General features: G+C 29.2%; 1 long non-coding RNA gene across 1 annotated transcript; it reads left to right on the top strand.

The window, feature by feature from the left end:
* Positions 1 to 4,278: 4,278 nt before the first annotated feature.
* Positions 4,279 to 4,860, top strand: LOC111370471. Its single transcript, XR_002698419.1, has 3 exons — positions 4,279 to 4,400; positions 4,541 to 4,655; positions 4,761 to 4,860. It is a non-coding gene; the product is annotated as an uncharacterized LOC111370471 (long non-coding RNA).
* The last annotated feature ends 4,762 nt before the right edge of the window (positions 4,861 to 9,622 follow it).

Below are 9,622 nucleotides of genomic sequence, written 5' to 3'. Positions count from 1 at the left end.
ATAAATTTTCTTGAGTAAAATGATGTATTAAGAAAATTGTTGTGAAAAAATAATAAATAGTAATAAAATAATTGATTTTTTTTTTTAAGAAAAACGACTTATACGCATTTTTTAACACATACGTTTAACATCCGTTTAACTATTTTCGATATTCATTTAGATCATTCGATATATCTATGATATAGTTCTTGAAATGAGTTTCGAGAGAATGTAAAACATTTATCGATTTGACTATCGTACAATCGTTAATGAATTTTTATCGAAAATTTCGAAATATAGTTTGAAAATGTCCATTTTGACGTCCTGTAACATTTGCTACGATTAGCCGTTTCACGCACCGTTAACGACGTGCAATACTATGCCGCAAGTACTTCAAAATGTTATTAAGAATGTAAGATTTTAACTTCGTTTAATATCCCGTAATGAGTCTCAAAAACATAAGCTAAAAAATAATAATAATAATAATAATAATAATAATAATAATTTGCCGGCAAATTAAATTTTTTTTTACTTTTATTTGTAATACATTTTTTATTAATATTTAATTTAAAAAAATTAAATATATCTAAATATTTACTTTAAAATGTTGAAGTTAATATTTTTTACCTATAAATAACTTATACAATTATAATTTTTTTATTACTTTTAATTAACTTGAAGTGATTTGTTTACTTATAAGTAATTTTTTACGTTCTAGATAGTTTAATCTTTTTATTAATATTTAATTTTAAAAACTAAATATATATAAATATTTATACTAAAAAAATTTAAGTTCACATTTTTTTTTATATAAGTAGCTTTTACAATTATAAGAGAATGGGGGATTAATATTTTTTTTTTTTACCTACAAGTAGCTTTTACAATTATAAGTTTTTTATTTTAAATAATTTGAAGTGATTTTTTTACTTAAAAGTAATTTTTTATCTTTTAGATAGTGTAATCTCTTCTTTTACTTTTAAATAACTTAACCGATTTGGGAACTGGTTTGGCAACAAGAAAAATTCTATTCAAAAATACTGTAGGAATTTTGTTACACGCCATTGTCCACTGCAATATTTCTCCCTTGCTTTGAATCTGACATACCATGCTCTTTCTCCTAATTCTCATACTATTAACTATCAACCATATCTTATATATTTAACTTTTTAAAATTATATTAATAAATAAAATTATTGTAAATAAAATGTAAAAAAAACCATATTCATTCCGTGCATGGAGAAAAAAATTACGTCATACCACATAATTTTTCTTGAGCAAAATGATGTATTGAGAAAATTGTTACAGAAAAATAATAAATAGTAATAAAATAATTGATTTTTTTAAAAGAAAAACGACTTATACACATTTTTTAACACATACGTTTAATATTCGTTTAACTATTTTCGATATTCATTTAGATCATTCGATGTGTCTATAATATAGTTCTTGAAATGATCTTCAAGAGAATGTAAAACATATATCGATTCAACTATCGTACAATCGTCAATGAATTTTTACAGTTAGCTTATTATCGAAAATTTCGAAATATAGTTTGAAAATGCCTATTTTGACGTCTCGTAACATTTGCTACGATTAGCCGTTTCACGCACCGTTAACGACGTGCAATACTATGCCGCATATACTTCAAAATGATATTAAGAATGTAATATTTCGACTTCGTTTGATATCCCGTAATAAGTCTGAAAATGAACACAAAAACATAAGTTTAAAAAAAACAACTTTAACAAACCTCCGTGCACAGAGTTTTATGCGTGCGGAGAGTCCCCGCACCAATGTGCACTTTTATTTTTAATTTTATTTGTAGTACATTTTTTATTAATATTTAATTTAAAAAAATTAAATGTATCTAAATATTTACTTAAAAATGTTGAAGTTAATATTTTTTACCTATAAGTAACTTTTACAATTATAATTTTTCATTACTTTTAAATAATTTGAAGTGATTTTATTACTTATAAGTAACTTTTTACGTTTTAGATAGTTTAATCTTTTTATTAATATTTAATTTTAAAAACTAAATATTTATACTAAAAAAATTTTAAGTTCACATTTTTTTTTTATATATAAGTAGCTTTTGCAATTATAAGAGAATGAGGGATTAATATTTTTTTTTTTTTTACTTATAAGTAGCTTTTACAATTATAGGTTTTTTTTATTTTAAATAACTTGAAGTGATTTTTATACTTATAAGTAATTTTTTATCTTTTAGATAGTGTAATCTCCTCTTTTACTTTTAAATAACTTAACCAGTTTGGGAATTGGTTTGGCATCAGGAAAAATTTTATTCAAAAATACTGCAGAAATTTTGTCACACGCTATTGTCCACTGCAATATTTCTCCCTTACTTTGAATCTAACATATCATGCTCTTTCCCCTAATTCTCACGCTATAAACTATCGACCATATCTTATATATTTAAATTTTTAAAATTATATTAATAAACAAAATTATTGTAAATAAAATGTTAAAAAAAAAAACATATTCACTTCGTGCATGCAGAAAAAAATTTACGTCATACCACATAATTTTTCTTGAGCAAAATGATGTATTGTGAAAATTGTTGCGAAAAAATAATAAATAGTAATAAAATAATTGATTTTTTTTTAAGAAAAACGACTTATACGCATTTTTTAACACATACGTTTAATATCCGTTTAACTATTTTCAATATTCATTTAGATCATTCGATGTGTTTATGATATAGTTCTTGAAATGAGTTTCGAGAGAATGTAAAACATTTATCAATTCGACTATCGTACAATTGTCAATAAATTTTTAAAGTTAGCTTATTATCGAAAATTTTGAAATATAGTTTGAAAATGCCTATTTTGACGTCCTGTAACATTTGCTACGATTAGCCGTTTCACGTACCGTTAACAACGTACAATACTATGCCGCGAGTACTTCAAAATGATATTAAGAATGTAATATTTCAACTTCGTTTGCTATCCCGTAATGAGTCTGAAAATGAACACATAAATATAAATTAAAAAAAAGACTACTTTAGCAAAACTCCGTGCACGAAAGTTATAACCTCCGTGCACGGAGTTTTATGCGTGCGGGGAGTCCCCGCACCAATGTGAACTTTTTTTTTTAGTTTTATTTGTAGTACATTTTTTATTAATATTTAATTTTAAAAAATTAAATATATCTAAATATTTACTTAAAAATGTTGAAGTTAATATTTTTTACATATAAGTAACTTTTACAATTATAATTTTTATTACTTTTAAATAACTTGAAGTGATTTTATTACTTATAAGTAATTTTTTACGTTCTACATAGTTTAATCTTTTTATTAATATTTAATTTTAAAAACTATATATATCTAAATATTTATACTTAAAAAATTTTAAGTTAATATTTTTTTACTTATAAGTAGCTTTTACAATTATAAGTTCGTTTTATATTTTTTTTTTACCTATAAGTAGCTTTTACAATTATAAGTTTTTTTTATTTTAAATAACTTGAAGTGATTTTTTTACTTATAAGTAATTTTTTATCTTTTAGATAGTGTAATCTCTTCTTTTACTTTTAAATAACTTGACTGGTTTGGGAAGTGATTTGGCAACACATATGTTTAATGTCAGTTTAACTATTTTCGATATTCATTTAGATCTTTCGATATGTCTATGATATAGTTCTTGAAATGAGTTTCGAGAGAATGTAAAAAATTTATCGATTCGACCATCGTACAATCGTCAATGAATTTTTAAAGTTAGCTTATTATCGAAAATTTCAAAATATAGTTTGAAAATGCATATTTTAACGTCCCGTAACATTTGCTACGATTAGCCGTTTCACACACTGTTAACGATGTACAACACTATGCCGCAAGTACTTTAAAATGCTATTAAGAATGTAATATTTCGATTTCGTTTGATATTCCGTAATGAGCCTGAAAATGAACACAAAAATATAAATTTACAAAAAAAAAAACTCATTTAGCAAACCTCCGTGCACGGAGGTTTATCCACTTTTTTTTTTTTTTTTTACTTTACATTTTCATTAATATTTAATTTTAAAAAATTAAATGCATCTAAATATGCACTTAATAAAAAGAGGCAATGAGCTTTTTACTGTTCATTTTTCTGCTTTCCTTTTCACACTTTAACTAGATAATTACTGTTCACTAACCAGTTTCTTTCAATGCACAAAATATCTCTTCAACAAGTGTTTTAATGGTCCACTTCTCCCACACGATTCAGCCTTTTAACCTCCTTCCTTTCCCTTTTCCTTTTCCTACATGGAGATAGGTTTTATAGGGTAGTAAGGGCTTGTCGGAGTCGAGATAACCTTAATTTTATTCCTTTCCTCTCCTTCATAAAAAAGGCTGTAGCTCCCTTTCGTTCCATTAGAATTCCCATTTGCCGTAACCACAGCAGCAAAGTCTATGTTAGGTAAGTTTCTATTTTCTTTTGGTTTTGAGATCTCGTTCATTGCTTCTTTTTTGAAGGGAAGCGAGGATCTTTGGTAAGTTTTTTTATTCCGTTTGCACAAGCTGTTGAAGCTATTAATTTTCATTTCGATACTGTTTTAGGTTCAACAACACACTGTTTGGGGTTCTGATACGGGAGGATCTGCTCTACTGAAGTTCAAGGGTTCAATTTTAGACTCTTCTGGTGTCTCTACGGAATCATTGTTCCTCAATCGAGGTTTCTTGTGATTCGATTTGTCAGGTGGTGACGTTTAATATTTGTCAAGCAAAGGTTTTTGAGTTATGTGATTGAGATTGACTGGGTTATTTATTTCATTTGTAGCTTAAGGTGTAGTGTTGTATCAAGTGATGGCTCAAAATGTGCAACAATGCCTGAAGTGAAAATTTCTTTTGATTTCTAGTTTGATAAGGTGTTAAACCTCAATTTTGTGCACTATTTAGATTAATGTTGAATTTTTATTGAATTGGATCAATGCCTTCCTTCTCATGATACCAATCACTTCAAAAGAAGCAAGGAAAAGTTCAAGTGCATAACAAGATATAGACTGTAGTTTCAATTAAGTCACATTTAATTCTCTTTACAGTAACACAAATACACTTCATCCCTTTGCTAATAATACTGATCACTTCAAGCAATAAATTATTCATTTCATGCGTTCAACAATATATAGCACGTAGTTTTAATTAAGACAGGATTAATTCTCTTTGCACTACAAACACAAATATTCTTCATTCCATGCTAGTTGTTTGACCAAAGAACTCATTGTTCTGTTTCCATCCGTCAGAATAATTTTATACAAGCAACAATCTCCCGTTCTCCATAAATGATATCTCATTTCTCTAATATTCCAGTAATTTATGTTTCCAGACCACTTCTTATCGCAGTAGAATATCTCCTGACTATTCAACATCAAGCCCCAAACTGTCATAACAGATCAATTTGCTTCTTTAAGTGCAAGATTGGCAAAGCTTGAATTTTCATTAAGATGGTCAAACATAGGACCCACAACTTATAAGCACTTAAAAGCATTACCAGAAAAACACTAATATATGACACTTGTTCATAAGTTTTCCATTACTTTGCTTCCTATGTCAAGAAACATTTTTGAATCCTAAACTATATTTCCGCCTAGTCTTTACTAAAAATATATATTTAAAACATGAACCACAAGACACTTTTTACTACTTACTAGCTTTCAAGTAGAATAAACCACCTTAGAGGATAAATTAGATATCATCTGTCGACCCTGCACAAAAACTGAAGACGAAAATACGCAAGATAGGGTGACTGACCTGCACACTGATCCACTAACTTTCTCGTACAAATGGAAAGAAGAAACTGAAGGTGGGATCGCGGGGCGAGCAATGGGACCGAGGCAACTCTTTACAAAGTAGAATTAGCAACTTCTACATGAATTTTCAAGTGGATGAGATCAATTAACAAGTCTCAGTCAAGGAAGGCTAAAGAGTCATGTGACAGGACACTGCCTATTTGTATCTGATAAGCCAACAAAATAGAGCCAATTGGCCAAGATGCTACAACCCATTGCAGCACACATGATCCTTATACCTTTACCAGGATCATATGTCTATCACCCAAAATATAACTCAAAATAATTTCATAAGCAAGTTAATGTAATGAGCACAAAAACCTCCACCCCTAAGAAAACCCTGTGAAGCGGAATAGACACATGGGGGCATCCCATATTCCACCATCAACCATACGTACCACCAATCAGAGATTCAGAGATTGTGCTACATCAAATGGGTACACCATTCCCAAATGTGGGTTGTTTAACACGTTTATAAATAGTGATGCCTAGTTTACACCCAAGCATTAAACCTTATGCAAATGATCACACTCGTGGAACCTGGACATTTTCTGTATCATGTCTGGCCCAATCATAAGAGCATGGCAGGATAGGCACCCTATCAAGTATCAAGTCTAGAATATTCATGAATACAGCACTCTACAGCGTGACTGTAAATTTCAAGCGTCTACAATCATGTGCACTAAGTTCATCCCAAAGTAACTCTTCAACTAACCAAATCCAATAAATTATAGACATACCAGATACACAAGCTCAATCTATCCAGAAACAAATATGAACATAGCGACATACTAGGAAAAGAAAAAGAAAATTACAAAGACAAAAACAACTCTACAACACGTAATAAGATTTCAAGTTTCTAACTTTAAAAGATGCTAAAAATGAAACAATCAACAACGTTTCAAGAAAACAACAGGCCAATATCATATCTTATTTCAACCCGGCACCGGAGCTAAACATTATATATTGATATTTGATTTGATTTGATGTACATAAGTAACCAACTACAAAATAACTTCATGATTGCATCGAAAGAGTATTTCAGAATTCGTCTTCGCCTTTATTGAAAAGAAAGAAATATAAAGGTTGGACATTTCTTTCTTGTGATGACGGGATCGAATCCCAAATCCTTTAGCAATGTTCTTGAAAAGCCAATGGTACGTGTGGTTCATCTCCTTGTTGCCATTGACTCCATCTTTACAGATCTAATATCTTCATCGTAATCACATGGGATAGAACTCAACTTCAAAACTCGTTTACAAAGAAACAGTGCCCAACTTGCTCATAATCTTACAAGATACGCCCTTCAAGAACGGGATGAGAGTCGTTGAGTTCTTCAAATCAGATAATAACATTATATCTGTTTATCAATAGGTACGAACCCAAAGAAATGAAGATAGGAAGAAGAAAACTACACATCCTCTTGTTGGCAAAATTCAACTTTTGATCAGATCCTTCTTCTGCAATAGTTTCGAGTTTTGGCGCATTCGAAGGCTTACGAGGAAATACGAGAGAGGATGGAGCAACCTCCTCAATCCAATAGTGCATGTAACCCATTTGCTTTCCCATGACTTGGAATCAATAAAATCCTTTGAAGGGAAAAACGGCAGTATTATGTCGTGCAGATGGTGGAGGAAGATGATGAGAAGGGAATGGGAATGATTACATTAACTGCAGTTTATATAATAAATTGGAGACGTAAAAGAATGGGAAAAACTTTGGATGAGGTTGATTTTGAAGAAATTAATAAAATGATTTAAGATTGTTTCTAGAGGAAGTTTAGTCAATAATCTGACGGAAGCGAGATTCATTGAAAGGCTTTTCCGTAGACTTTAATGAACAAAGTTCAGGAGGCTTAATCTATGGTTCTAGAAGAGATTTGACCAAATAAAAATTTAAGTTAAACTTACTTTTAGCCCCTGTTTGATCCCCATTAAATTACATTTCATTACATTCTATTTTTCTCTCTCCTATTTTCAACCACACAATCTTCCATAAAATAATATTATACGTAAATCGAAAATTTTTCCTTCTTTCTCAACCGCTTATTTTTTCGACAAAACACTATTCCCCCCATTTTCATTACAAAAAATGAGGGCCAAACGGGGCTTACATATATATAGAAAATGAGGGTTGACTTTAACTTCCAATCCTAATCAAAACTTGCTTTTTAAGGTATCAATCCTATTATGTTTATATATTTAGTGCTTGTTTGTGTCCAATTATTTGTGTGTAATGTATTATGGAATAATTATTGATATTAAAATGTGTGGTTAAAAAAGAAAGAAAAGTTTTTTATTTATGTATAATATTATTTTAACCCTTATTTGATCCCCATTTTTTCAATAATGCATTTTTTCAAAACTCATTTTCAACCACATTCTTCTATAAAATAATTATTCACGAATTTCAAAAACTTTTTCTTACTTTTTAACCACACATTTTCCAAAAAACTACTATTCTGTAATTCATTTTCTATAATGATTAATGTGAATGAAAATGAGTCCTGTAAAAAAAAATATTGTAAAGTGTGGAAGAAATGAAGACAAACAAAGCCTTAGTTTCAATGACATCAATTGCTCGTTATTATTTAAGTTAAACCTGATCAAAACTTGCTTTGTTAAAACGTTTTGATCTAATTGGAGCCTTGGTTGATTGGATAATTAAATTGAAGGGATAATCGCAACAACAATCCAAAACCTTTTACTTTTTTAAAAACTTTATATCAATCTTCACTTTGTACTCACTACAGTTTCAAACCTTTCATTTTCCTACACCACAAGGATAAACGGATGAAATCGCTATTAGTTGACCTAGAGAATGAAAATTTGACAAAATTAAGAAGGGTAAAACGATAACTTTACATTTTAGGTGGGATGAGTTTTATTTTCTTTTATTTTGATTTTTCTAATTTACATATTTTAATTATTGAATGTGAAAAAAATGTAAAGTTACTATTTTACCCTTTTTAATTTGGTCAAATTTTCATTTTCTAGATCAGCTAACAGCCAAATGGATTCACCATTTGTTCTTGTGTGCTGCTACAATTATTCCTAAATTAAACTCATTAATTCACGTAAATTCGAAAGACTTGTTTTAAAATGTTGTTAAAACATTACTGAACTCTATGAAATGCTCTCCATTCATAGCTCGTTAAAATTATGTGCTAACTTGAACAAAATTTTTAAATATTGTTGACAGCCGTAAATATCTTGACAAAATGCTCTCCATCCATCTCTTATTGGGGGAATCAAACGACAATTTGTTCAATATGTGAATTCCATATTAATATGGACAATTTTGTTTAAGTCAACGTAATGAATTCTTGCGAGTGATGAATGGGAGAGCATTTTGACAAAGTTCAATTATGTTTCAACAACATTTTGAAGTTTGATAAGATTTCCATGAAGCGACTCAAAGTTCAATTATTTAAAAACAATTTACCTGCAAATATAAAATATACTTAATTAATGCTGCATTGATGTAACTATTTGAAAAAATGATGATTTGTGTGTAGATAAAATATTATTTAATACAAATATTTTAAACATAAACATATAAATAATATAATTCAATAAGAATACAAACATAAGAGATGAGTTAGAAATGGCAAGTCTTGGGAGTCACGTCGAGGACGCTGTCTTAAAATCGTGTCGCTTCCCTTTCGTACGAGTTCTTTCCACATTACACAATTCCAAGATAAAACACATGTGGCTCTCCTCCTATGGGCACGACCACAGGGAGATAATTGAACGAGCCTTACATCGATTTGCCAAAATAGTATATTATAAAATTGTAGAGAATATTTTTGAATTCAATCATCTCAAGTTGTGTTTTCTAGTTGTATATCAAG

This window comes from Olea europaea, chromosome 21 (assembly GCF_002742605.1).
Source record: "Olea europaea var. sylvestris chromosome 21, O_europaea_v1, whole genome shotgun sequence".
Lineage (NCBI taxonomy): Eukaryota > Viridiplantae > Streptophyta > Magnoliopsida > Lamiales > Oleaceae > Olea > Olea europaea.
Note: the sequence above shows the minus strand (reverse complement) of the source record. Positions and strands in the feature narration are given on the sequence as shown.